The following is a 27343-nucleotide window of genomic DNA, read 5'->3' as shown; positions in this document are numbered from 1 at the left end:
CTTTGGAGTGTGGGAGGACACTAGAGTACTCCCATGCAGGCACAGGGAGAACAAATTCCAGGTGGGTGGTGCCATGGTTTGGATTTTAACCAATGACCCTAGTACTGCCAGGTGGAAGTGCTAACTATTTAGCTACTCTGCTGCCTGTATATTGCCACGTTTTCATGTGTTACCAGCCTCTGGAAATAGATCCTTGATGATGTCATTGCAGGAAATCTATGCTTATTGGCCAAACCAAAAATGCATAGTAGCACATGAAAAAGGAACCGCAGTGCATAATGAAAACATGTCTCAACACGCTACAACAGGCATTTAATTAACTAAGTGGATAAAAGTGACTACGGATAAATGTGAACTTGGCCTTAGGTGGTGCATGTGCCAGGAACACATGCAATTATTCCTTCCCATTGGCTGTGTTTGGCTCACTAGGCTCATTCAAGTTGAGCAGGGGTAGGGCTAAATTATGAAACTATTGATTTTTATACCAATTTAAGACCAATCACAGCCCAAACTTTTCTCTGCAGAGGTCTGACATGGCTCCTACTGAGTCAGATCTGTAGATTTGATTTCAGCAAAACGCATGCTCCATGCTGATTGGAGAGCTTAATCTCTGATTCAGTAGAGGCATGTTAGACTTCTGCAGAGAGGCCGCTGCTTCCACACAGGAAGCAAGGGTCCTTCTCTGTAGTATACTGGAAGAGAACAAGCTTTTTTTAACCAGGCTGTGGCTGCTTTATAATTCAAAAAGTTAGGGACTGGAGCAGGGGCGGACTGACAACTCATGGGGCCCCCAGGCAATAGGGGATCATGGGGCCCCTGTGTCCTTGCCCAAACTCAAAAAAGCCTATGAAAAAGGTACCAGGGGCATCTCTAGGGGCCCCCTACTGACCCCGGGCCCTCAGGCAGTGCCCGAGTTTCCAAATGGTCAGTCCGCCCCTGGACTGTAGTGACATTGCTTAGTCTATTATAAGCAAAAGGGGGGAAGGACTGGCAACTATTGAGTTAATTTTTGAGTATACAGTCAGCATTTACCATATTTAGGGGTTGATTTTTAAAAGGGCAGGTATAGATTTGCACTTTTCAACAATGCAGTATTTACTGAACACTGAGCTTTTAAGTTTGAATTGAATTATTAAATGCAGAGAGTGAAACGCAACCTGCAGTGTCTCAAGGAGTATTGACTGCATAACTCAGGGAGCACTCCCTGATTGGAGGAAAGGTTGGTCACCTGACGTTGACAGCTCATGTGACTTGGCTCTACTGTCCAAGTTTTTTTTTCTTCCATGATATAATTCGAATGGGCCTTTTCTTGCTTTTGAGTCGTAAAGCAAGCAAATTAGAGGTCACAATTGTAAAGTACACTACTTCTAAAGTAGGGGTATGGCTGTGGTAGAACTCTACAGCTGCTTTATAAATCAGCCTTTTAATGAATAATCTCAGCAGAAAAATCTACAGCAGGCAACCCATAATGCCAGCCAGAAAATCCTGCAGGTATGCAAAAGTTAGAAAGTTCATTTAACTTACATGACACTGAAATCACAGTCAAAGTGAAAGCACATTCATATAAGTGTTCACCCTCTATGCTGTAAATAAACAGACAAATCTAAAAATGTCCAGTCACCCGAAGTATTGGTAATGTGATGCTCATGCAAAGGATCTCTGCTCAGTGTTGCTGATCGACCAGCTCTGCCTGCACATCAAGCCTGCAAGATCTGAGATCACATGACTGGACAGAGAGAGATGAAAAATGGCCCTTCATGAAAATCGTTCATTTATTTTTTTGCACAACATGGTAAGTCAATATTTTAATGACTTTTTAGTTTATTTTTATCTTTGGTCTACTTTATTTTAACTGTAAATGCTGTGTTAGAGTGATTCTCACTTTAGAAAATAGCTGAATCAGATGCTGTAGATCAGCCGTTCTCCACCTTTTCATCAGAGAGGAACCCTTGCAATAACTTTCTGGTGTCAGGGAACCCCTGCTAAAAATTACTCTCTCTAGAACTTAAAGCGGAGTTCCAGCTGAAAAAAAGTCAGCAGTTACAAAAACTGTAGCTGCTGACTTAAAATACAGCCACTTACCTGTCCCTCGGTCCAGCGGTGTCCTCACCAGTGCTGGTTTCACCGGCCGTCTTCTCTCCCTGGCGCCAGCATCTTTAGTGTGGGCACCCGGCTGTGACAGCTTATGGCTTCACAGCCGGGTGCCCACTGCGCATGCGTTAGAAGCTCTGCACTTTGTGAATGGCCCTGTAGTCTTCTGGGACCTGCCACATGTCCCTGAAGACTACAGGGAAGGAGGGAGGACAACTTCTGCTTCCGATCACCTAGGTGATTGCAGCGGAAATGGGAGCGGGTACCTGTCAAATTCGGGTACCCGCTCCCCAAAGGTGCCAATCCTTAATGGGGAGCAGGGGACAAAGTATTAAAGCGGAACTTCCCCTTTTGGGTGAAGCTCCGCTTTAAGATACATTAGTGTGATGGTCAGTGGGAAGAATGCTCCTTACACTTGTGGTCATTGAGAATAATTACCCTCTTACAGATAGCTAAAAAGATCAATGGAGTCAGTGGCAACTTATCTGAGAGGGAGAAATTGTTCATTGCTCAAGGAACCCCTGGCACCCTTTGGAGCAGTGGTTCGCAACCTGTGGGTCGCGACCCCTTTGGGGGTCGAACGACCCTTTCACAGGGGTCCCCTAAGACCATCAGAAAACACATATTTCCGATGTGTAAAGAGCAGCTACTGTGTAGAAAGCAGCTGCTGTGTTGAAAGCAGCTACTCTGTTAAAAGCAGCTACTGTGTTGAAAGCAGCAGTATTGGAGGTAAAACGACACTCATGAATTATAATTACTGGGTAAATAATTTTATGGTTGGGGGTCACCACAACATGAGGAACTGTATTAAAGGGTCACGGCATTAGGAAGGTTGAGAACCACTGCTTTGGATGAACCTTAGGGTTTCATGGAACCCTGGTTGAGAAACTCTGCTATAGATATTTCAACTAGCAGAGCTCCTGAAGGCATTGGCGTAGTGGGCAAGATAAGTATTAACCCTTTACTTTGCAGGGAGGACTTTGATTATGATATTTAAAACAGTGGCACAGTGGTAGGGGCTTAACAGATCCCCCCCATCACTATAAGTTGCTTAAAATAAATTGAAAAAGCCTGCAAGGAAAAAGCATTCTTACCTTTCCTCCGAGGAGGTGATGTCACACTCCTTCCAATGAGATCCCGGGTAATGCAGAGTACCCACAATCTTGGAAATGTCATTCCAGTACAGCGCAAGAGCATCTTCCCACAATATTTTGACTAGTCAGCATTCCCTGGGATCTTGCTGGAAGGAACACGACATCACCACTTTTTTTTTCTTAAATATTCCGAAAGCCCCCCTTTACTACATTATTAAAATCTATATAGTATAACTAATACTACCTGTGGTTACTTACCACCTTCTTGCACGTTTCCCCGCTCTCTGTGCGCTGCCACTCCCCTTCTTCTAAATTCTCTGCCTGCCCACCAACTGTTGTGCTTTGTCTCTCCCATGTGTCACATCATATTGCACTCCTCTAAAAAAACAAAAAAAAACCTTTCCCCTTAGATTTGAGATCTTAGGGGGAAACGCTTTATTTTTTTCAAGTGATGAGTGTCACGTGGTTCTGCGCATGTGCGTAATGAAGAGCATGTGACCTCTGTAACACACTACATTAATCTTTTGGAAAAATAATTTCCCCCCCAGAGATCTCACAAGATCTCACAATTTAGAGCGAGATCTCCCTGAAAAGCACTGGTGATGTAACCTTCCCAGGGGGTACCCGTGCAGCCCTGGCTTCGTCTGCAGTGCCTCACGATACCAGTAATTGACAATCTGAAAATTGTAAGAAAAAAGAGTTTATTTTACACATGACTTGATCATTTCTTAATATTCAGCATGCATAGCCACACACAAAATGGACTTCGTCTAGGTTCACACCTATGTGTTTTCCGCTGCGTTTTGCACAGCACACAGCAGTCCATTTAACATGATTTCCTATGTGACAGGGCCAGGGACTTTTTTAAATGCAAAACGTTGCATTTTTGGTTCTGTACACTTCAATGGAGATGCTGTAGAAAAGTATGTAGTGCGTTTTTGATGCGTTTTGTGTATTATTCTGCCCAGAAACAAGTTGAAAAAAACACAGAAAATGCTTCAAAAATGCAGCAAAAACGCATGTGCAAAAACGCACCGTAAAAAGCACTGCAGAAACGGATCAAATGCAAACTGCACAAACTGCATAGGTGTGAACTTAGCCTTACTGTATATTTCTGGAGTGGAAGAACAACTTTAGCAAAAGAATTAGCTCTTGACTGAGACTGAGATTACAGGCAGTGTGTTGTAATTTTGCAGACCACTGAAAGACAAGTAAGATGTCAGCTGTATTCAGTGGTCAGTCCCGCAGGGACCATCAGTTAGACTAGAGAGATGTATATCTAACAAGAGTACCCTAACTACCTTCTCCCCAAACCTTGCAACATGTTACTGATGGTCCATTATACATTAAAGTATATGTAAACCCCCACCTTGTAAAACAACCCATTCAATTTAACCCCTTCACGCCAGTGCCTCCCGGCCCTTTAAGGGTTCCAGATGCCGGGAGGCAGGGCGCGGTTAAGGGACATGTGACTGCTGTGATGCGGCGTTACGGCAATCACATGATCGGGAAAGGTCCCGATCAAAAGAGGAGATCGGGACCTTTCCGTGAGTACCAGACATGTGTGCTGGGAGCGCACAGGGCGCGTGCTCTCGGCACATATGCCCTTTTTTAATAGAATGCAAATGTGCGGCCGTTCGGCGTCTAGGCCCAGACGGCGGGAGGCCACACATTTGTGTGCGGCCGGCGTGAAGAGGTTAAAATAGAAATGAAAGGCAAACGTGTGTACATACATATAAAAAACATTACAAATACATTTTTCTTTCCTTTTTTTTATCACATACCCTCTGTTCTCAGCTGCATAAGGCGCTCAGAGGGGTGGGGGAGGAGAAACAGCATCACACTAGTCTACCCAGTGAATGGCTGTGTGTGTGGGGGGGTGTCTAGACAAGTCTGATCATTGGAGGAGAGCTGGCTGCCATGGAAATTTCAAATCCCCGGACCTGTGAAGCTGCTATTCGTTGTCTGACAGTGGGGAATTGGAAATCTGGTGCAGTGGGACCAGGGGGATGGGGAGGGGGTCCAGTGGATGGTTTCCACTGCTGGAGGCTAGGGGGAGAGAGCCATAGGTGAGGCAAGGGGAGCCCATGGCCGCAGTGGGATCGGAAACAGGAGCTGGTGGACCCGTCATGAAGGGAGGTTTCCCTTTCTGCTCTTGTGTGAACTCAGGCTTAAAGTCACTATGCCAAGCCAGGGTTCACACAGGAGCTGTGTGGGATACCACATGCAATTCAGACATTCCTGTACAAATCCAGTTCCAGCTCAAATCGCATGCAATTCTTTGCAGTACGATATGAGCCCATTCATTTTGTATGAGTTCAAATCGCACTGCAAAGGTATCAGGAACATTTGCATGAGTACAGGTACTTGTACAAGTCCTCGGTATCGGTGCAACCCTACTTTATGGACTATGAGATGTGTAGTGTGCATAGAGCAGTGCACATGACTGCAGAGGCAGTTCCAAACAAACAGAAGTGAGCGGGAAAAGAAAAGGTTTGGGAGCTCACAGAGGTCATTATAAGGAGGCAGAAAAACACAGTAATGGCAATTTCATGAAAAATAGATTACAGGACTCCTTAAAGCTAATCCTCAGGATAAGAATATTGTCTAAATAAAAGAGACGTGTATTCTTCCCCAAATCTTGGTGTACTCTGTGTGTTTGTTCCGGATCTGTGCAGTAAGCCAATGTAAAACGTTGCCTTTGTGCAGGAGCTTCCTGGAATAAAGACCAGTCACTGGTCTTGTCTCTGCAACCTCCTGTAGCTGTCTGCATAAAACCTGTAGTGGGTGGAGCCTGTTTGGCCCCTCCTTTGTTCTCTACACAGGCTATATGTAACACAGTGTTGATGCCATCACTACTTTTACAAGGTAATATCTGGGTTTGCAAAGGCATTTGGTGCAAAGTAGATTTGGTCTGGCTCACACAGGTGTACTTCAAAATGAAGACACTGTGGTGTTGATTTACTAAAACTGGAGAGTGCAAAATCTGGTGCAGCTCTGCACAGAAACCAATCAGCGTCCAGGTTTTTTTTTTGCCAAAGCTTAACGCTAGGTTCACACTTGTGCAGTTTCCAGTGTGTTTCCCGGATTGCAGAAACGCACTACAGTCCGATGGTAAGCTCCAAGGAGCAGGGCCCTCCTAACCAAGGGCGGACTGACCATTTGGAAACTTGGGCACTGCCCGAGGGCCCGGGGTCAGTAGGGGGCCCCATGAGATGCCCCTGGTACCTTTTTCATAGGCTTTTTTGATTTTGGGAAGGACACAGGGGCCCCATGATTCCCTTTTGCCCGGGGGCCCCATGAGTTGTCAGTCTGCCCCTGCTCCTAACCCTCTTGTATTGAACTGTATTGTTGCTGTATTGTCTCCCATTATATTGTAAAGCGCTGAGCAAACTGCTGGCGCTATATAAATCCTGTATAATAATAATAGTAATAATAATACAGTCCATTTAACTTGATTTCCTATGGTTTGTGTTCACATCTGTGCGTTTTTAGCAGATGCATTTTTTGGAACGGGTCAGAGACTTTTTTTTTTCCTGCAGCAGTTTCTGTTTTTTGGTTGAAAAGAATTCAAAGGATTCGCATCAAAAACACCAGCATTGCATTTTTGATGTGTTTCTGCTGCTTTTTGCATTTTTCAACTGCATGACAACAAACACCTCCCCCTAACAACAAACATCTCAAAAAATGCAAAATGCATCAAAAGTGCATTTAAAAAGTGTCTTCAAAAATGCAAAATGCACCACAAAATGTGCCAGAAAAACACATCAATCGCAACACACATAGGTGTGAACCTAACGTTATTGAAGAAGCTGAAGTTAGAAGCTGATTGGCTGCCTTGCACAGCAGCACCGGATTTTGCACTCTCCAGTTTTAGTAAATCAACCTCTCTGTGTTCAGATGTATGCACCCGCTCCTGCCTGCATGTCAGACTTTGACATGCGATTGTGTCCGTGCAGCCGCTGCTTGTGCATCTGCTTCTATGGGCTGAGTGCATTTAACTCCGAGGCAGATGCATCTGCCAGCAGCTCTGCATGCAGGATGGGACTAATCACCCGCTGAATGAACCTTAAAGCTGGCCATACATTATACAATTTTCTTGTTCAATTCCCATTAGTTTTACCTTCAACTATGTAGTGCAATGGCCTGATTACATACAAATTGAAAGTGTTTAGGTTTGACCTCATATTATATGGTTTTGGTAGATCTAAAGGAAACTGTGCAACAAAAATTGTATAATATGTAGCCAGTTTAAGGGTCGCCATACACATTACAATCTGGCCATACAATCTTTGTACAACCAACTTTAGATTTACCAAAATGATTTAATATGGGGACCTACTTCAAGTGGAACTTCACTCTTTGCCAACATTGACTACTTTAAATGTTTATACTGCTAGCATTAGTAAATAGATAAGAAAGTATATCATAGTTACTTGGTTTTTTTTCTTTAACCTCTTCACGCCGGCTGAATGCAAATGTGCAGCCTCTCGGCGTCTGGGCCTAGACGCCGAGCGGCCGCACATTTGCGTTCTATTGAACAAAAAAAATATGTGCTGAGAGCGCTGCCAGCACACATGTCTGGTACTCTCGGAAAGGTCCAGATCTCCTCTTTTTCGATCAGGACCTTTCCGGATCATGTGACCACCGTGACGGCATGTCGCAGTGGTCACATGACCCTAAACCCCGCCCCGCCTCCCACCTTCTGAAACCCTTAAAGGGCCGGGAGGTGCCGGCGCCAAGGGGTTAAATTTCTTCAGTTACTTCCTGGTTTCCAGGCCTAGACAAATGATATCATACATCCCAGGAGGCTTCAGGAGGGGTTTTTCAACTAAGCACACCCTCCTGCCCAAATGCCTGAGCTAAGGGCAGAGGGATTCCAGGAAGTGAATACTACATGAATCATCTGCCCTTCTTTAACCGCCTGCCCTCCGCACTATTGCAGAAGTACTGCTACAGGGTGGCAGGGCTGCATAAAATCACGTAAATATACGTGATTTGCATTTCCAGGTAGGGGGTGTGCTCACGCGTGCGTCACCCTACCCACACCACTATTGGTGGCTAGAAATGTCAATCACCGGGTCCCAGTGGGCACTTGATGATTACTGGGGAAAGCTGACAGGGGAGAGACCTGTGTATAAACAACACGTCTCTCTCTCCTGTCAGCATGGACATGGTGTTTTGTATCTCTCTGCACAGCATGCCTCTGTAGTAAAGCACAGCACACAGTAAAACATACCCAGTACACAGTTAACCCTTTGATGGCCCCAGATGTTAACCCCTTCCTGTGTCATTAGTACAGTGTCAGTGCTTTTTATTAGCACTGATCACTGTATTGGTGTCACTGGGGATGTCAGTGGCAGTTAGTCAGTTCCCCCCAGTGTCAGAATATCCGCCACAGTCCTGCAGTCCATCTATAAGCCCCTGATCGCTGCCATTACTGAAAAAAATAAAAATAAGAATTCCCATATATGTACCGCCATTTGTAGATGCTATAACTTTCACATAAACCAATTAATTTACACGTACTGGGATTTTTTTTTTAGCAAAGGCATGTAGCAGAATACATTTTATTCATTTATGAAGAAATTTGATTTTCACATTTTTTTATTGGATATGTTTTATAGCAAAAGTCAAAAATAGTGTTTTTGTTTTTTAATTGTAGGTATTTTTTTGTTTATAGCACAAAAAAATAAAAAACACAGAGGTGATCAAATACCACCGAAAGAAAGCTCTATTTGTGGGAAAAAAATTATATAAATTTAATTTATGCAGAGCGTTGCATGACTGCGTAATTGTCAGTTAAAGTAACACAGCCAGCGCCCTATTGCAAACAAATGGCCATGTCAGGAAGGGGGGTAAATCCTCTGAAGGGCAAGTAATGGCCATGGCCAGAAATGCTAAATTCTAAAGGAGTGTTTTTCAAAGTGATTTCTCAGCTAAATGAAACATAGAGAAATGGATGGATGGGGGGGATTGCTTTAAATAGTAAACTGATTGTAAAGGCTCAAGGTTTTTTACCTTCATGTATTCTATGCATGGAGATAAAAAACCTTCTGGGTGCAGTCTTTGCTAAAAAAAAATCCTGATACATGTAAATGAATTGGTTTACGTGAAAGTTATAGCATTTACAAATGGCGCTATATATACTTGAAGTCTTTTCTAATTTTTTGTTTTACTTGTAATGGCAGTGATCAGCGACTTATAGCGGGACTGCGGCGGACATTCTGACACTGGGGGGAACTGATTTGGTGTCACTGACATCCCCAGTGACACCAATACAGTGATCAGTACTAATAAAAAGCACTGACACTGTACTAATGGCACTGGGCAGGAAGGGGTTAACATGTGGGGTGATCAAAGGGTTAACTGTGTGCATGCTTTCCACTGTAAGCAGACTGCTTTGTAAGCCATACAAAGCAGTGTGCAGGAGCTGACAGGGGAGAGATGTGTGTTGTTTATTATTATTATTATACAGGATTTCTATAGTGCCAATAGTTTGCTCAGCACTTTACAATATAACGGGAGACAATACAGTTCAATACAAGAGGGTTAGGAGGACCCTGCTCCTTGGAGCTTACAATCTAGGAGGGAGGATACACAGGTCTCTCCCTGTCTGTAATACTCGAAGATCACCAGGTGCCAGCGGCGAATCACCCTTCGGGACTCGGTGATTGACAGCCGAGGCCGCGAATGGCGGTGCGCGCGCCCCCTACCCAGAACTGCGAAATCACGTATATATATATGTGATTTGGTGCCCTGGAGCAGTATATCTGCTATAGGGCGGCGCAGAAGCGGTTAAATAGCATTTTTGGTTTGTGGTGCTCAGATGCTGCATAGTTCCACTTTAATCGATTCAAACAATTCGCATCAAATCAGGAAGGTGCACTACATCGTTCCTGGTGGATCTAAAGGGGATTGTACAATCAGATTGTAACGTGTGGTGAGCTTAGAAAGAAAAACAAAAATCAAGATTTCTATGCTATACAAGCCTATCAATAAGTAAAAAATGCAGCTGAAAAATCGACTTAAAAGGGCAGAACTTGGTGCTGTGTGTGGGATTGTTGTATCAGTGTGTGGATTGATGTGAGCTGTGTGACATCATCTGCCCAGTGTAAACTCTCCCAGATCACATCCCAGGCGCTCTTCCAATGCTCTCCTTCCCAGTCTGTTCATTAGGAGGATCTCCATCCATTCTTCATCCCATGTGTCGCCTGCAGGACATTAGGAAGGACACAGATGAGCATACTGTAGGCAGACAGCAGTCATGAATGCATGATTGGTCACTTTTTCTCTCTACTGCTGGCTAATACACTTTTGGAAGGAGTGAGAAGCTGGAGGGATGTGGTAGGGGGAGGGGAGGCTGGGGGATGCCCCAGTGATTGCAGTCCAGGCAGCCTGCTGTCACACTCTCCCTCTCCACACTCACATTGTCACAGCAAGAATGCCTGGTGAGTCCCAACACAAGGCTCCCCTCTCCTAAACCTAGTCTGGATTACTATAGAGCACATTTCAAGGAGCATGCACTCAGATCTAGGAGGTAAGTCAGTCTGGATGGGGGGATCTCTCTTTATTTCCAGCTTAAACCTCTGCCATGACCACCCTTGTTCAGCAGCTGTCCTGCATCAGGCTGAGCTTTTGTTACCGGAGAGCAATCCAGGCACAGGGGTCAATAGGCAGGGCTGCCTTCTACTCCATGACCCCCTTTCTCTCTCCTAGGCTTCAACTTTATGGATGGCACTTTTAGGGATGGCAGATACTTTTTTTTTTTTTTTATTGGGGACTTTCAGAAGTTTGGCATGATCACATGTGTGTGAGTTTGGATGATTTCATTTTTTTATCATTATCATGTGAACCTCCTCTTTTGCATAATTGGTCCAATGGAATGGTAGGACTTTGCTGCAATGATGAAGTAGGCTGGACTGTATACATGTATGTATGATCTTTGTGAATGGAGGGCTTGGCAGGACCATAGAGGAGTGGCATCATACTGTAGGCTGGCATACAGGGTAATGCAGAGATAGGGGCACTTGGTGGTTCCATGGTGGTGGGATGAAATCTGTGTATGGGGTCAGCTTGGATCATAATGGATCCAGTGAGATGAAATTCTTAGAGCAAGCCTGGAGAGCAGGAACTGATTGTAACAGAGCAGAGATCATTGGGAAACATTATTTTATTTAACTTGAAACTAATACATTAGGGCTGGTTCGTGGAAACTGGAGCAGGCGGTTATTCCCTGGCAGAATCACTATTTTCTGTGAAGTTATGATGTCGTGCTTTACTCTCTTTCTTAGTTTGTATCAATCAGAGATGTTTTATTTATTTATGTATTTGATTTGATTTTTCTTTCTTTCTTTCTTTCTTTCTCTCTCTCTCTTTCTTTCTTTCCTTCTCTCTTTCTCTCTTACAAGTGTGCATTGAATAGTGCCACTGCAAATATTTTGTATTTGTGTTGGCATAACTGTACAAGATAGGATAGTTGTGTGCTTGATTAGCGGATACCAGTCAATACAAAGCTTATGCTGGCCATACACTAGTAGATTTTATAAATTAACATTTGTACGACAATTCTGATCAATACATTTAATGATTTGAGGAGCGTTGTTCAAAAGTACTTAAAATGTCGATTGCTTTTCACATTCGCAATGACTAGACTTTCTTGCCTTCTAAATTTGTTTGAAAAAACATTTTTTTTTATCCTGCTCCTTTAAATGTTTCTCATCACTGTGGTAGAAAAAAATACATCAAATTGACCCCGCTGATGATTAGAACAAAGGTTCTTAAAAAGAGAGATTTCTAAGAAAATTCTACTAGTTTATGGCTAACTTATTTTCAGCCTGTTATTTTTAGGTCACAACTGAAAATATCTGTCACTTTTTGAGAATAAAGCTTCTTATTCTGGTGTTCGTGAATTGAGCCCGCTAGTGGTGTTCTTTTCTTATTGGTTTTCATTGACAAGCAGCTATATGTAAAGTTGGAAGGGACAGGGTACCAGGGTGTGAGAGCCCTGAAAAGCTTCATTACATTCATTTTAAAAGCTCCAGTGATCAGGCTCACATTGCCTCTCCAGCAGCCAGCCCTTCCCTATAGGGCTGAGCCCAATATAAACTGGACTAGAGGCCACTGATTGTGTTCAGTGAAAACAAAGCATTATTCCATGGCACGGTGCAGTAGAAAGGGGCTGGGGATCACGCATGGCAGTTACTGTAGGAACTTCTATTCTGTTTGTTTACAGTCGTCTAATGTGTTTGGTGCTAAAGCAAACAAATCTGTGTGAGTGCATACTTCTGCAGACATTCCCAGCTCTGGGTGCAGAATGCCATGTCTCCTGTGTAGGTTTCTATAATCTGTATCATTTAGATCATCAGCATAGACTACTGAGAGAGTGCAACCTCTTCTGCCCAATAATCACCCTTCCTCTTGTCTACACAGATTCCAAACGTAAGCATTCTCATAGGGAAGCCCAATATAAATAAAATATATTTGGATTCATACTGCACACTATGGGGGAGATTTACTAAAATCAGTGCACTCAGAACCTGGTGTAGCTGTGTATGGTAGCCAATCAGCTTCTAACGTCAGCTTGTTCACTTAAGCTTTGGCAATAAAACCTGGAAGCTGATTGGTTTCTATGGAGAGCTGCACCAGGTTTTTTACTCTCCAGTTTTAGTGAATACCCCCCCCCCATGTCTTCATAAAAATTATATTGGAATAGATTTCTTAAAATAAAAGTGAATGGAGACATGCTGAATTGTTCTGTCTATCATTAAAGTTTCCCTTGCATTTAACCCTTTCCTGTTCACAGGTGCTAATATCAGGGCTTTTTTACTCAAAAAATAGGTGCAGGAACTCCCCCTTTTGAATCACTTCTTGTCTGCGCCCCCATACCCAGCTCCCAGTATCAGAGGATACAGAGCCAAGTATAATTTTGTGGTGCTAAATAATATGTATGGAATTTGTTAATAATAATAGGAAAAGCAGAAAAATAGATCCCCGCAGCCAGCAGCATTAGACACCCCCAGCAAAAATGGATCCTTACAGCGACAATGGACCCCCAAAACAAAATACCACCCTAGCAACCATAGACCCCCCGCTGATACAACAGATCCCCCAGCAGCAAGCATCAATAGACTCTCCAGCAGCCAGCAACAATAGATCCCTTCCAGCAACAATTGACCCCCATCAACAATAGATCCCCCACCAGCAACAATAGACTTACCCAGCAATAATAGACCATCACACAAAAATAGATCCTCTTGAGTGACAATAGATCCTCCATCAGCCAGCAACAACAGATCCTTCACCACACCCCAGCACCCCTTGCCATTACATACTTTCAGTGCTGGAGGTGCCGGAACTGCATTCCCCTGTGTTCGTGCTGAAAAAAAAGCCCTGGCTACTATACTATTCATCATATTACACAACCAAAAGAAAGGGGGTAAGGCATGCTGCAGTGAAATATAGTATTAAGGCTGGCCATACATAATTATTTTTAACAAAATGATTTATTTTTATGATAGTAAGCAGGAATAATAATAGATCTGCATTTTGTTAAAGGACCTAAATGACATCTATTAACACACAAATACATTATGCTTGTGAATGTGGTAGGAATGTCTTTCATTGCCCTGGGAGAGCCTCATTTACTAAAGTTGTAAGTAGGCTGGTTGTTCTGTGTCTTTCATTGCCATGAGAGAGCCGAATTTATCAAGGCTGGTAGTACTATGTCTTTCATTGCCCTGGGAGAGCCTTATTTACTAAGTTTGGAAGTAGGCTGCCGGTGCTGTCCTTTACTGCCCTGGGAAAACATTGGGAGAACCTGATTTACTAAGATTGAAAGTAGGTTGGGTGTGCTGTGTCCTTCATTGCCTTTACAGATGCTGATTTACTAAGGTTGTTAGTAGGCTGGTTGGGCCATGTCTTTCATTGCCCTAGGAGAGCCTGATTTACTAAGGTTGTGCATAGACTGGTTTTGCTATGTCTTTCATTGCCCTGAGAGAGCCTGATTTACTAAGGTTGTAGGTAGGCAGATTGTGCTGTGTCTTTCATTGCCCTGGGAGAGCCTGATTTACTAAGGTTGTGAGTAGGCTGGTTGTGCCGTGTCCTTCATTGTCCTAGGAGAACCTGATTTACTAAGGTTGTAGGTAGGCTGGTTGTGCTGTGTTCTCCAATGCCCTGGGAGAACCTGATTTACTAAGGTTGAAGGTAGGTTGGTTGTGCTCTGTTCTTCATTGCCCTGGGAGAGCCTGATTCACTAAGATTGTAAGTAGGCTGGTTGTGCTGTGTTCTTCATTGCCCTGGGAGAGCCTGATTTACTAAGCTTGTAAGTAGGCTGGTTGTGCCGTGTCATTCATTGCCCTGGGAGAGCCTGATTCACTAAGCTTGTAAGTAGGCTGGTTGTGCTGTGTCTTTCATTGCCCTGGGAGAGCCTGATTCACTAAGCTTGTAAGTAGGCTGGTTGTGCTGTGTCTTTCATTGCCCTGGGAGAGCCTGATTCACTAAGCTTGTAAGTAGGCTGGTTGTGCTGTGTCTTTCATTGCCCTGGGAGAGCCTGATTCACTAAGCTTGTAAGTAGGCTGGTTGTGCTGTGTCTTTCATTGCCCTGGGAGAGCCTCATTTACTAAGCTTGTAAGTAGGCTGGTTGTGCCGTATCCATTGCCCTGGGAGAGCCTAATTTACTAAGGTTGTAGGTAGGCTGGTTGTGCTGTGTTCTCCATTGCCCTGGGAGAGCCTGATTTACTAAAGTTGTAGGTAGGCTGGTTGTGCTGTGTCCTTCATTACCCTGACAGATCCTGATTTACTAAGGTTGTGAGTAGGCTGTTTGTGCCATGGCCTTCATTTCCCTGTGAGAGCCTGATTTACCAAGGTTTTAAGTAGGCTGGTTGTTCTGTATCCTTCATTGCCCTGGGAGAGCCTGATTAACTAAGCTTGTAAGTATGCTGGTTGTGCCGTGTCCATTGCCCTGGGAGAGCCTGATTTACCAAGGTTGTAAGTAGGCTGGTTGTTCTGTATCCTTCATTGCCTTGGGAGAGCCTGATTAACTAAGCTTGTAAGTATGCTGGTTGTGCCGTGTCCATTGCCCTGGGAGAGCCTGATTTACTAAGGTTGTAAACAGGTTGATTGTGCCATCAATCTTGATGATACAGCAGGAAAGCCTTATTTTGTTTTACTAAAAGTGAACATAGTACATATCCAACTCCAGGCCATGCACAAATCTGAAAGCACATTGTCATAGTTATAACTTCCCATAAATGAGCAGACAAGCAGGGAATTAATAACAGCATTCATTTATATGTACTACTCAGTTGTGATGCTGGATTTTTTTTTAAATGACAAAAATGTAATATATGATAAACACTAATGTTTCTTCTTTACCAATGAAATATATAGCTATACTTGTAATACTGTTCCCAAGTTTCACATTACAGCCAATGCGCATGGTTGCACCCCTCTGTAGTCTGTATACTTATTTTCCTGAGTCTTGTTTGTTGGCCATGGCTACAAGCTTTAGGGATGACTTAGATCCCTTCTTCACACTTTACACAATTTGAATCTGTGGAAATGTCTGCTGGCGTTCTGCAAGAAAGGTGGCGAATGGTTGCAAACAGGCAGATAGACAGATGATTAGCTTTGCTCCACCAAAATCAATAAGCAGGCGGTGGATACTCAAATCACTTAAGAAACAAAGTATTTAAATTTTTTGTTTTAAGCGTGCACAAATATACCATCATTTATCAGGTTGTTTGACATATATATATTTATTGTACTTTATAGCATATAGAATGTTTTAATATGTATTTACTTAAAAAGTTACAGCTTGGGGTATTTGCTTTAAACATACCTAAATGCCTTGCAGGGGAAATTACTTAGCCTTCATTTATTTGTTAATTGCCCATAAGACATCCCAAAGGTCGTCCAGTCAATAGAATTGTGTTCACCCATTTGAAAGCCAATGCATGTGCCCAGAGGTGTGTGAGTATCAATGGGCTGGTAAGTGAGAGTGAACATGCTGGCCGTATGGACCCTTGCCTTGTGTTTCATATTAAGTCTCTAAATATTGCACACGTGGTAACTTCTATTTATATCAACCCCGTTAGATGGGTCCTGTTGGAATTCTGAAGCAGTGTGTCACTGAGATTACACAGATTCCACACCTCCTGCTGGATTATTTGATGTGGGAAAGGCAAGGCTCAGGGTGATCATTTCCATTTCCATTACAAGCCTGGGACTGCACAGCGTGCTGTTCTTCCATGTATTTTGTGTATACTTTATACCACCAGCCTGCTGCACTGCGTACAATGCTGCACAGTGTTCACGCCAAAACTATATATATATTATATATATATATATATATATACACACACACACTCACACACACACACAGAGTTTTCTTTATATAGTTTACAGTTATTATGTATATATATATATATATATATATATATACATGTATATATGGGACTCTGTCACAAGCAAAACATTTCTTGATCAGCAGTTCACTAATTGATGCTTCTGATGAGTTTGCTAACATATACATTAGTGGTACAGAGAATTATTTTAGCAGGTTGGTTTTTTTTTTTTAGTAGGCATGCTGAATAATTATCTGCACTACCAAGGCACAAAACAGTGTTTTCAGCTTTAACTCTGTATTTCAGTTTCCTTGCAGCCTTCATGCTGAAACTTAAATAATATATGCCACATCCACTCATTTTCCACTGCTAGTTGCACAGCAATGCTGCATACATGGACAAAGAAAAAATAATTTCTCATTGACTCAATCCACACTGTAACACTTTTATTTTGCCTTAATGTGACAGTATTGCTTTATCTACTAGATTAGATTACCATTTAGATTTGCTTAGATCAGGGTTTCTCAACCAGAGTTTCTCCAGAAGTGGCCAGGGGTTCCTTAAGCAATGAGCAATTTTTGCCTCTCAGGTAAGTTCCCACTGACACCATTGCTCTTTTTAGCTATCTGTAAGGAGGTCATTTCCCAATGACCACAAGAGCATTCGTACCTCTGATTGGCACACTAATGTATCATGAATTGTAGATAAAGTCATTTTAGCAGGGGTTCCCTGAGACCGTGAAAGTTATGTCAAGGGTTCCTCTGTGTTTAAAAGGTTGAGAAAGGCTGGCTTCGATTATATTCTATTTACCTAAATAATATTGTATGTTTAATGTGTACATTTAGATTTTTAATCGTTCCTATTATTTTGTAAATGTGAGATATTTTTACTACATGGCAAATATAAAGAAAACACTTTTTCATATTTATATTTGTAGTTTTGTAGTTATTTTTTCAATGGTACCATAGTACCCACAAGGGGTATGTTTCTTTTGTGCGCTATATATACAAGTACATTGAAATAAGCAATGCAAAGAGTAATGATGATATAAAAGCATGCAGTAACCAAGAGCAAACAATCACATTTCAGCTGAGTGAGGTCAGATTATTGGAAATGGAAATCTTATTGGTAGCTGTAGGCTATTTCACTTTGCCTTTTGCTCTTTAGCTTAATAAAAACTCTGTGTAGGATTCAAATATACATACTATAGTTAAAAAAAAATACTGATTAGTAAAAAATTGTAAAATCTCTATTTAAGACCACTTTTAATATATACTGCATTCAGTTTACTGTGTTAGGCTGGAAATTGTATCTTCTGGGGGTCATATTTCTGTGGCAAATTGACATGTGAAGATCTGTTCCTAGTATTCTAACCAGTTTTGTGTTTTGGATAAAGTGCTGAGTCTCTACAAGTGTTTTTTTATTTCTTTTTGTCTAACGGAAAGATTTTTCCTCAATTGCAATCCTGGTGACAAACTCTCACCAGGACAGGAAATAATGGAGAACTCTCCAGTGGAAACAAAATTACTCTGTGAGATGTTTGTATGTGCCTTCCTGTCCGGGTGATTCTGTCTTCTCAAATGTTCTTCTGGTGTCGCAGTGCCAAAAAGGTAATAGAAAGCAATAAAAACATGACATAAGATCTAACTATTCCTCATTCTCTTCTAACCAAAAAAAAGTTGACATTTTGGATGGAATTGGGCTTTAAACATAGTAATAATAATAATAATAATGTATGGTTCCCAGAGATGTTCATTTAGATCAGATAGGTTACCACTTGGAAGTAGAATCTTTAGCTTGTTCATTCTCAATGTAGAGCTGCTGTTGCCAATTTTCTCATTAATGTTATCACTTTGTTGAATAGACTCGATTGGCCACGCTATAATGAATATGGTTCAAGCAGACAAAATAGCTCTTGGCAGTGGTAGCACATGATGCCACATACACAATGGAGGTCACCATTCTATGTGCTTGACTTATATTTTTGAAGATTCCCTATAAATAGATGGGCTAAGGCCACAAGTAGGAAGCTTTCATTCTGCACCAGTGACAAACGGTGCTTGCAAGTTTACAAACCTGGACATTAATTTGTAAGGTTATCCTACTCAGTGGCCCTATGTGAGTGTTGTATTTCTGCCCCAGTGACACATGCCTAGGATTTTTAAAGAGAACAGCTGGCCTACAGAAAGTCGGGAAGACCAAGATAGACCTAAGGTGCCCATGTATGGGTTGGCTATCCTGACAGATTAGGCCATATTACATTTAATCTGTCATTGACTTTTTTTCCTATAGTTTGAATATGACTCCTGTAGTCAGGAAAAGACTGAATTTCATAGATCAGGGGTAGAAGATGCTACTATAAGATGTAGTCATATGCTATTGTATTCAGTTATTGTGCAACATTTATATACAGCATGTATAGCCAGCTCATTTTAACATTGCAATACTCCATTTTTGCTTATGTGTTGCCTTGAAGAAGTCAGTTTACCGCAATTTATACCAGAGGGATTGCCTGATCTCTTCAATGCATTTGTTATTGCCCGACAGTTCCATCTTCACCTTATCCCGATCATTTCTCTCCTCCGTGCTATCTCTTTCTCTCTGTTATGGTTCATTCAAACACAGCTGTCATCAGGCATGTGCACTGTCTGAAAAGAACATTAAATACATACATCTGCAAGGCGTGTTCAGTAACAAGTGCAGTACCGGAATACTGTGCTTTGTAATGCTGACTTTATCTGCCTGTTTAGAAGGTGGTCACTTCTTTTGGGCTGTTGCTGTTAATTTTAATATGTTTTTGACACTATAAACCCCCTACGTAATGACTTCTATTTCATTTAAGGTCTCTGTTTAGTAAATGCTAGTCTTAAAATGTTTAATGGCAGATTTTCCTCTTTCTCCTAGCTGCTTGATACTTGAACTTGTGATTAAATATGTGGAAATATAAATCCATCCCTGAACCATGGTTGTTGTGAACAGAAAGTTCCCTGGGAAAAGTAAGCTTTTGTGATTGTGACTGAAGGAAGGTGGTCATGCATATAGTTTTTTTAGCAAATTATTTTCAAATTTTGACAAGGAAGGAGGGTGAGGTTGAAGGGTATAAATCAAACTGTAGGTTCATCTACATAGCGTTAGGTAGAATGAAATACAGTATATTGATATGTATTATTCTTGCTGAGTTCTTCCTTTTGTTTATTTTTGTGAATTCTGTATTCAGCAGTGGACTATAGTCAACTTAAATGTACCTCAACACAAGTGATTCTCTATGCTCTGGGTGTATTTTATCTGCTACATGTTGTTTAACTTTCCCCCAGCCGGGTGTGCTGGAGAGGTAGTATTCAGTGTTATGGGTGCTTATTAGCCTGGTCAATCAGTGAGCCTGGGGAACCTACTAATGCATTCTGGGAGAACTATTAAATATCTGAGATACTTTCTGTTCTGTCTCTTGCCTCCTACTTTTGTCATATGAGAATATCATCTTAGAGGTTCAGCCTCACTTAGGCTTTGGGCATAGCACATTGAAGGATGCAGGGATCCTGCCTGCTGAGAGGTATCCTCAAGGACAAAGAGTGTAAGGCCTAGATGAAACAAGCTGAAACATATGGAGATGTGGTTAAGTGACTGGTTGAGTTGGAAGTTATGCACAAGAAACTTCCTATGCCTTGGAAGATGAAGATTGAGGTTCCACTTGCACCTCAGTCGCCAAAGAGCAAAAGCTTTGAACGAGTCCAGCCAGTACAGTCTGTGATTTTGAAGGGAATTGTAAGACACTTTATAAAAAGACATAGGAAAGAATACGGCTTAGACTTATGTTTGAGATCCAATGTACTTTGGGTATACCCTGATCCAGATCTCACCCTCCCCCCATATTGCCATGCGCACTATGGGTACTACTAGAACCTCAGTTGCCAAAGAGCAAGAGCTTTGAATGAGTTCAGCCTGTACAGTCTCTGATTTTGAAGGGAACCATGAGAGACTTTAGAGGAAGACTTAGGAAAGATTATGGCCTAGACTTATGTTTGAGATCCAATATACTTTGGGCATACCCTGATCCAGACCTCACCCTCCATCCTGTATTGCCACGTGCAAAACAACTTTGTTATTTTAAAATCTACTAAAGTGACTGGTTCCCATTTCTGTACATCCTGAGAAAGGACCGCGGCTGAGATAAATATTTCTGGGACTTTACTGCCAAGCAAGTACGCATAGAACATTGCTAATGTAGCTGTTTGTTAGCTGAAGATCAATATTCATATGTAACTATTGAGGATCAGTGCAAACAGTGCTACATATATTTTCCAGTATGGTGGAAGATTTTATGCTAGAATTATATTTTTTTTACCACTGTGAAAGATTTTCCGACCAGTGCTGGAAATTTACACTGTTTTCATTAGTTATTTGCTTACATGGTCCCTTCCTCATAGACAGTGCTCATGTGTATGTTTACAGGATGGTACAGAATGAGCAAGGCATTACACATAAAGAGATTCTCATCTTGACTTTTAATGAATAGAATACATTATGTGAGGCCAGTGGCTGATGGAGGATGACTTGACATTACCAATACAATAACATTTTTATTAGGTTTCAAAATGAGGATGTTTCTAAATCCATTAAGCTTACAATTTACAGTTGTGTGAATTGGGCATTTCTAGGTACACGTATTAGCACCATGCTGTGGCTATTTGTTTGTCAAATCATTTTAATTCACATTTAAAACACAAAAATATGGAAAGTAAATTTTATTTTTCTCATTTATATGATGTTCACATAGCAGAGAACACTGAACTCTTCCCATCAGGCTCTGCCTGCACAACACAGAAGCACTCACCCGCATTAGGGTGGAAGTCATTTTTATTACATTGTAGAATTGTTTGAATCAATTAAATAGGAATGTAAAGTAAGTCTCCTGTGGATTCAAGTTGGTAATTCTGATGTTTTTTTGCAGTGAGACATTGTACAGAACGAAAGCAATGACAGTAGATTAACTCTATAAAAAAATGACTGATGAAAACTTACACAGGCCAGTTGTGAATTTTAGCAGTTTTTTAATTGGGATATCCTGGTTCTCTGATTAGCAGACAGCGCAAAGAGTTCTTATAGTGGTGTTTTACATAAATCATCAGAACCGTTAAATCTGCATGACTTTGGTATGCCAGACGTACAGCATTTTCCAGTCTTGTGTGTTCTCCTTGGTGCTTTTTATGGTGATTTTTACTTTGTGTGCATTCCATTTTTGCTTGATGCTGTGATTTGAATGCTGGGTCACTTGCTGGCTGAGGGCTTTTAAGACCATCCCCAACCGATTGTATTCATTTACCCTGTGTTTCCCTGCTGCTCTGTTATTAAGTGTTCTTGCATGGCAAGACCACTTACTGTTATCTCACATATATATTCTTATTATTATAGCCAAATTTACCACCCTAACTCCTCCCACAGTTTTTACACTACATAGACAGTAATATACCGAAACGTGCGGATTGTTCCCGATTGGTGTGCTAATACTTTGTGGAACATTTCGCCGAATGGTTCACGAAATATCGGCGTTTGTGTGGTGAACTTTGTCCCATAGGAATGAATGGCGGAATGTTCAAAACTAGAGTGGGAGCTGACAAAAGCTAGAGTGTAAGCTGAAAAATCAGGACATGATTTCTAAACTGCCATCACTCCCTCATTTTCAAGCCCACCTACACAAATCTTATATCAAAACGTTCAGCTATCCCTGCTGCCACTACAAATGTCCACGGCTAAGCCATAATCCTGATAGTTGTCACAATATGACCATTTGTTTGCAACTCACGTCGCCCATTGACCTTTTCACAGTTACTCCAGCCACTCCAACCACACAACAGTTACTCAAGCCACTCCACCCAGTTACTCCACCCACTCCAGTTGTAGACTACTGGTGGAGGCAAGAACACTGCACACAATTTCCCCAGAAATTGTAGCTTTTCTAGTTCCATCTGATTTGCCAAATACCCAGTGGTTCTGGGTATGGAGGAGCATGTGACCTCCTTTGATAAAGTTCTTGGATCTGTAGGCCAATCACTAGGCCTGAAAACTGTCAATCAAGCAGGGCGATGTCATCAACCCTATTTAGGCTTTGTCACCATTCAATACAATTCAGTTCAATACAGAGTGATTCTTGGGGCAATGGAAATACGAGGTATTATAGAGAATGTTCTGTAGTGTAAAGCTGGCCATACAGTTGTGACCAAAATTATTCAACCCCCAATGCTGTAAAGGGGTTTAGGGACTATAGTGTACATTTGGAATTGTATTCAGAATCAAATCCTACAAGGACGTTGTAACTACCCAAATGCAACTAAAATGACATCAATTGTTTATGTAATACAGTAGTAAATGGTTCTTATGTGGTTTCTTCATTGCCACAATTATTCAACCCCTTAAAGACTACCACTCTGAAGAACAGAGGTTCATACAGGTGCTTTCCATCAGGTATTGAAAACACCTGTGGATGTCACCGAGCAGCAATCAAGCATAATAAGCACCAATTAGGCAGCTTTAAAATGACTGTGATACTCAGCTCCTTCTAGACATTTACTGGTGTGGTTACAAACATGGTGAAGGCAAGAGAATGGTCCAGGAAGACAAGAGAAGAGGTGATTTCTCTTCACAGGAAGGGCAATGGCTATAAGAAGATTGCAAAGATGTTAAACATACCAAGAGACACCTTAGGAAGCATCATTCGCAAATTCAAGGCAAAGGGCACTGTTGAAACGCTACCTGGTCGTGGCAGAAAGAAGATGCTGACTTCGACTGCTGTGCGCTACCTGAAGCGTAGAGTGGAGAGAAGTCCCCGTGTGACTGCTGAGGAACTGAGAAAAGATTTGTCAGATGTGGGTACAGAAGTTTCAGCCCAGACAATAAGACGCACACTGCGTAATGAAGGCCTCCGTGCCAGAACTCCCAGGCGTACCCCCTTGCTGTCTCCAAAGAATAAGAAGAGTCGACTGCAGTATGCCAAAAGCCATGTGGACAAACCACAAAAGTTGTGGGATAGTGTTCTGTGGACTGATGAAACAAAATTAGAACTGTTTGGGCCCATGGATCAACGCTATGTTTGGAGGAGGAAGAACAAGGCCTATGATGAAAAGAACACCTTGCCTACTGTGAAGCATGGTGGAGGGTCAATCATGCTTTGGGGCTGTTTTGCTTCTGCAGGTACAGGGAAGCTTCAGCGTGTGCAAGGTACCATGAATTCTCTTCAGTACCAGGAGATATTGGATGGAAACGTGATGCAGTCCGTCACACACCTGAGGCTTGGGAGACGTTGGACCTTTCAACAGGACAATGATCCCAAGCATACCTCCAAGTCCACTAGAGCATGGTTGCAGAGGAAAGGCTGGAACATTTTGGAGTGGCCATCGCAGTCACCAGACTTAAATCCGATTGAGAACCTCTGGTGGGACTTAAAGAAAGCAGTTGCAGTGCGCAAGCCTAAGAATGTGACTGAACTGGAGGCCTTTGCCCATGAAGAATGGGCGAAGATACCCGTAGATCGCTGCAAGACACTTGTGTCAAGCTATGCTTCACGTTTAAAAGCTGTTATAACTGTAAAAGGATGCTGTACTAAGTACTAAGATTGAATGTCACTTGGGGGTTGAATAAAACTGATAATGCTGTGAGCACAGAAAAGACATTTGTGGTTATTTCATTATAACTGTTATGTTATATTTGTCTGACCTACAAGTGCCTCTTTAATGTAAATGTAAGCAAGATGACTGAATGATCAAAAGCAATGTCAAACTGGCCAAAACACTCAATTTCAGTGGGGGTTGAATAATTTTGGTCACAACTGTACATTGTTAATTTAACAGATTCCTCCATACACACTGTACAGTGTAGATGCTAAAATTTCCCGCTGTGCCTACTGTACTCTGTCAGAATACTCAAACAGCAATGCATCTGATTGGATGTGGCCACTGTTTGGCTTGAAAATTTCCAGCTGGCTGGGATTTTTTTAATTGAAGCATGTTGAGTGGGATAAATCAGACTATTCAGTAGGAACAAGCCAAAATTCACCTTGTGTACGGCCAGCTTAAGATGGTTGATGGTTGTGCTTTAAAGACTTTGTCACTTTACTGTGAATGGATAAAGTGAGAAAGTCTCATTAAAAGACTTGGAGTTAATGACTGTTTATACAAGCTTTCACATGTGGCTGGTAACATTGGTTATATTTTCTAGCCTGCATATCTACTGACCAGACAGAGTGGTATGACAGGTATGTTTGTCAGAATACCCTACCTTTTAAAGTACATTGTTACCAGCATCCACACCTACTTACGCCTTCACTTATTTCACAAGGACCTATGCTCCATGAAACTTGTACTGAAAGTAACATAGAGATGGTTGTCACTGACCTCCTTGTGAAGATGCCAGTTGCCTGGCTATATTATGCTTTTAAGGCTTGGAACAAGCATGCAGCATGAGCGAATTCCGAACTGCTGATCTTCATTCTTATTCCAGGTCAGTAACAAGGGAATTTTTGAAGTAGATCAGCATGATAGCCAGGAGATCACATTCTCTGAAAGAGAAGACAGCAATGACAAACCAGTTGTTTCTCTTGGTATGTGCCTTTAACTGGTTCAACGTAGAATGAAGATATTCTAGATTATTATGTCTTCTTCCTAATACTATAGGTGAAAAAGTACAATTGCAATTGCCCAATAGAGTAAAAGGACAGCATTCTCTGAAAGAGAAGACAGCAATGACAAACCAGTTGTTTCTCTTAGTATGTGCGTTTAACTGGTTCTGCTTAGTTAGAATGAAGATATTCTAGACTATTATGTCTTCTTCCTAATACTATAGATGAACAAGTACAATCGCAATTGCCCAATAGGGTAAAAGGATATTAATCGCAGATCCGATTAGCTACTAAATTTAATAAAATTGTTGAAAGCTCATTTGACAGTAGCCGCTATTGGCATGTCTGTAGAAATCTGGTAGGGCCATTAGATTGAAAATGTTTAAAATATGTAAATAAATGTGTTATACCTTCTATATCATCTCATAGAAGGCTAGTTCTTGGTAACAGTCATTCAAGCCGCCAGCTGTCCTAAAACCCAAGTCTCTGTATTTGTTCAGTCCTCTGTATTTTAGTTTGTGTTCCTGGATTTTGTATTGCAAACTTCCCTGCACTTCATGGCATGCGTCATTCCTGTCTTCCTGTTACACGTTGCCTTTTATCTCTAAATCTCTTCCAGTTGTTCAGCAGTGGGAATGTGGACGACTAAATGAATGCCCCCTCCCCTCTCTAGTTTCTTTGTGTGCTGCATTCCAAAAATTCAAAATTATAATAATAATTTAAAAAAAAAAATGTTGGCAGCCACTTTTGGGCTGATTAGAACATCCGTTTTGTAATTATATTGCAGACTCCTTGTAAATATGAACAATAAAACTATAGCTTGTAACTATCCTATTTTGCTCTCACCCATATATGTAAAGCAGTCTATACATGAGTCGACCTAGACCTAACCAAACCAATCGCCATCTGTCTAGGTAACTTTTCTTTTCTACCTTACTTTCTCACTCTTTCTATAAACAGTGCCATTTGTTATGTGTACATCTTTTAAGCAGTTTCATATAATAGATCACTTTTTAATCCAGTTACCACATTTATTGTAAATACATCTGATATGAATACCTGAATCTATGTTCATATTAGCTTCCTACACAATAGGCCTCAGACTGCAGGAGTGAGTAGGCATGCTGTCTTGCCAAAACTAGAGAGCAGAGATAGGAAAGCCATAGATGGTTTGATTTTCTTTGCTGTAACCACGGGTGGAAGGAAAGAAAATTATTCAATTCCCCCATCAACACAGTCAGTGCTGGTGGGGGAATCCCTCCCACAGCGCTATTGTGTTCTGTTGGCAGGGAACCCAGTAATCGCATGCAAAAAAATCCAACAGGCTAGTTGTACTGGGTCAATCGATGGATCGACTTCAGTACAGGCAGCCTGCCCATACATGGATCGAATCGTATCTATTAAAGTGGTTCTAATGCCTGAAGGCTTTCTTTCAGTAATGCATTATCTGTAATAGGGAAAAACCCTTCAGTGTGCAGCTTCCCCCCAGTCCTCCCTTATATTTACCTGAGCCTGATCTTAACACGGTGATGTGCACAAGAGCAGAGGCTCTCTCCGCTCTCTCCCTCCTCATTGGCTCAAACACAGCAGCTAGAACCATTGTTTCCTGTTGCTGTCAATCACAGATAATGAGGAGGGAGCGGGGGGCGGGTCGATCCATGCTCTGTGTGTTGCTATGGGGGCAGTCAGCAGGGGGAGGAGCCAGGAGCATCAGTTAGGGAGGACCTAGCAGCACCAGTGGGGGTCCCGAGAAGAGGAGGATCAGGGCTGCCCTTTTCAAAAACAATGCACAGAGCAGGTAAGTATAAACCTGTTTTTTTTAACGATCTTTTACAATCACTTTAACTTCATAAAATAAATGAATGAATGCGGCAGCTTCCCTTGTCCTTGGCTGGAGAAGGCCTGTGACCATAATGTACTGCAGTCAAATCAGGGACCTGACTATAAAGTCTGCCTGGGGGGGCCTGGATCAAGACAGGATGACCAGTATAACACATCTTTTAGCAGGTGAAACAATTCCCAAATACTGTATGTATTTTTGCTGTGTATGAGCTCACTTGTAATACAGAAATATGCCTCTATTAGCAAGGTAATTGCATGTTAATGTGTTCATTATGCATTAAAGACCTTTATTTGGCTCATGTCACATATATTAAGTCATTGTGTTTATTTCGGTATATTGGCCAGCTCTTGAATTCTAGAGA

General features: G+C 41.8%; 1 protein-coding gene across 1 annotated transcript in view; it reads left to right on the top strand.

The window, feature by feature from the left end:
* Positions 1-10433: 10433 nt before the first annotated feature.
* LOC149472123 (fidgetin-like protein 2) overlaps positions 10434-27343 on the top strand; it is a 117779-nt gene continuing 100869 nt past the window's right edge. Inside the window, exon 1 of the mRNA XM_089692994.1 lies at positions 10434-10725. The gene's annotated coding sequence lies outside the window, so the exon portion shown is untranslated. The remainder of the gene's footprint in view (positions 10726-27343) is intronic.

The sequence above is a fragment of the Staurois parvus genome, unplaced genomic scaffold (genome assembly GCF_062004578.1).
Source record: "Staurois parvus isolate SC_StPar_1 unplaced genomic scaffold, SC_StPar_1.0 ptg000023l, whole genome shotgun sequence".
Classification (NCBI taxonomy): domain Eukaryota; kingdom Metazoa; phylum Chordata; class Amphibia; order Anura; family Ranidae; genus Staurois; species Staurois parvus.
The sequence above is the reverse complement of the archived record's forward strand: the minus strand, read 5'-3'. Positions and strand labels throughout refer to the sequence as shown.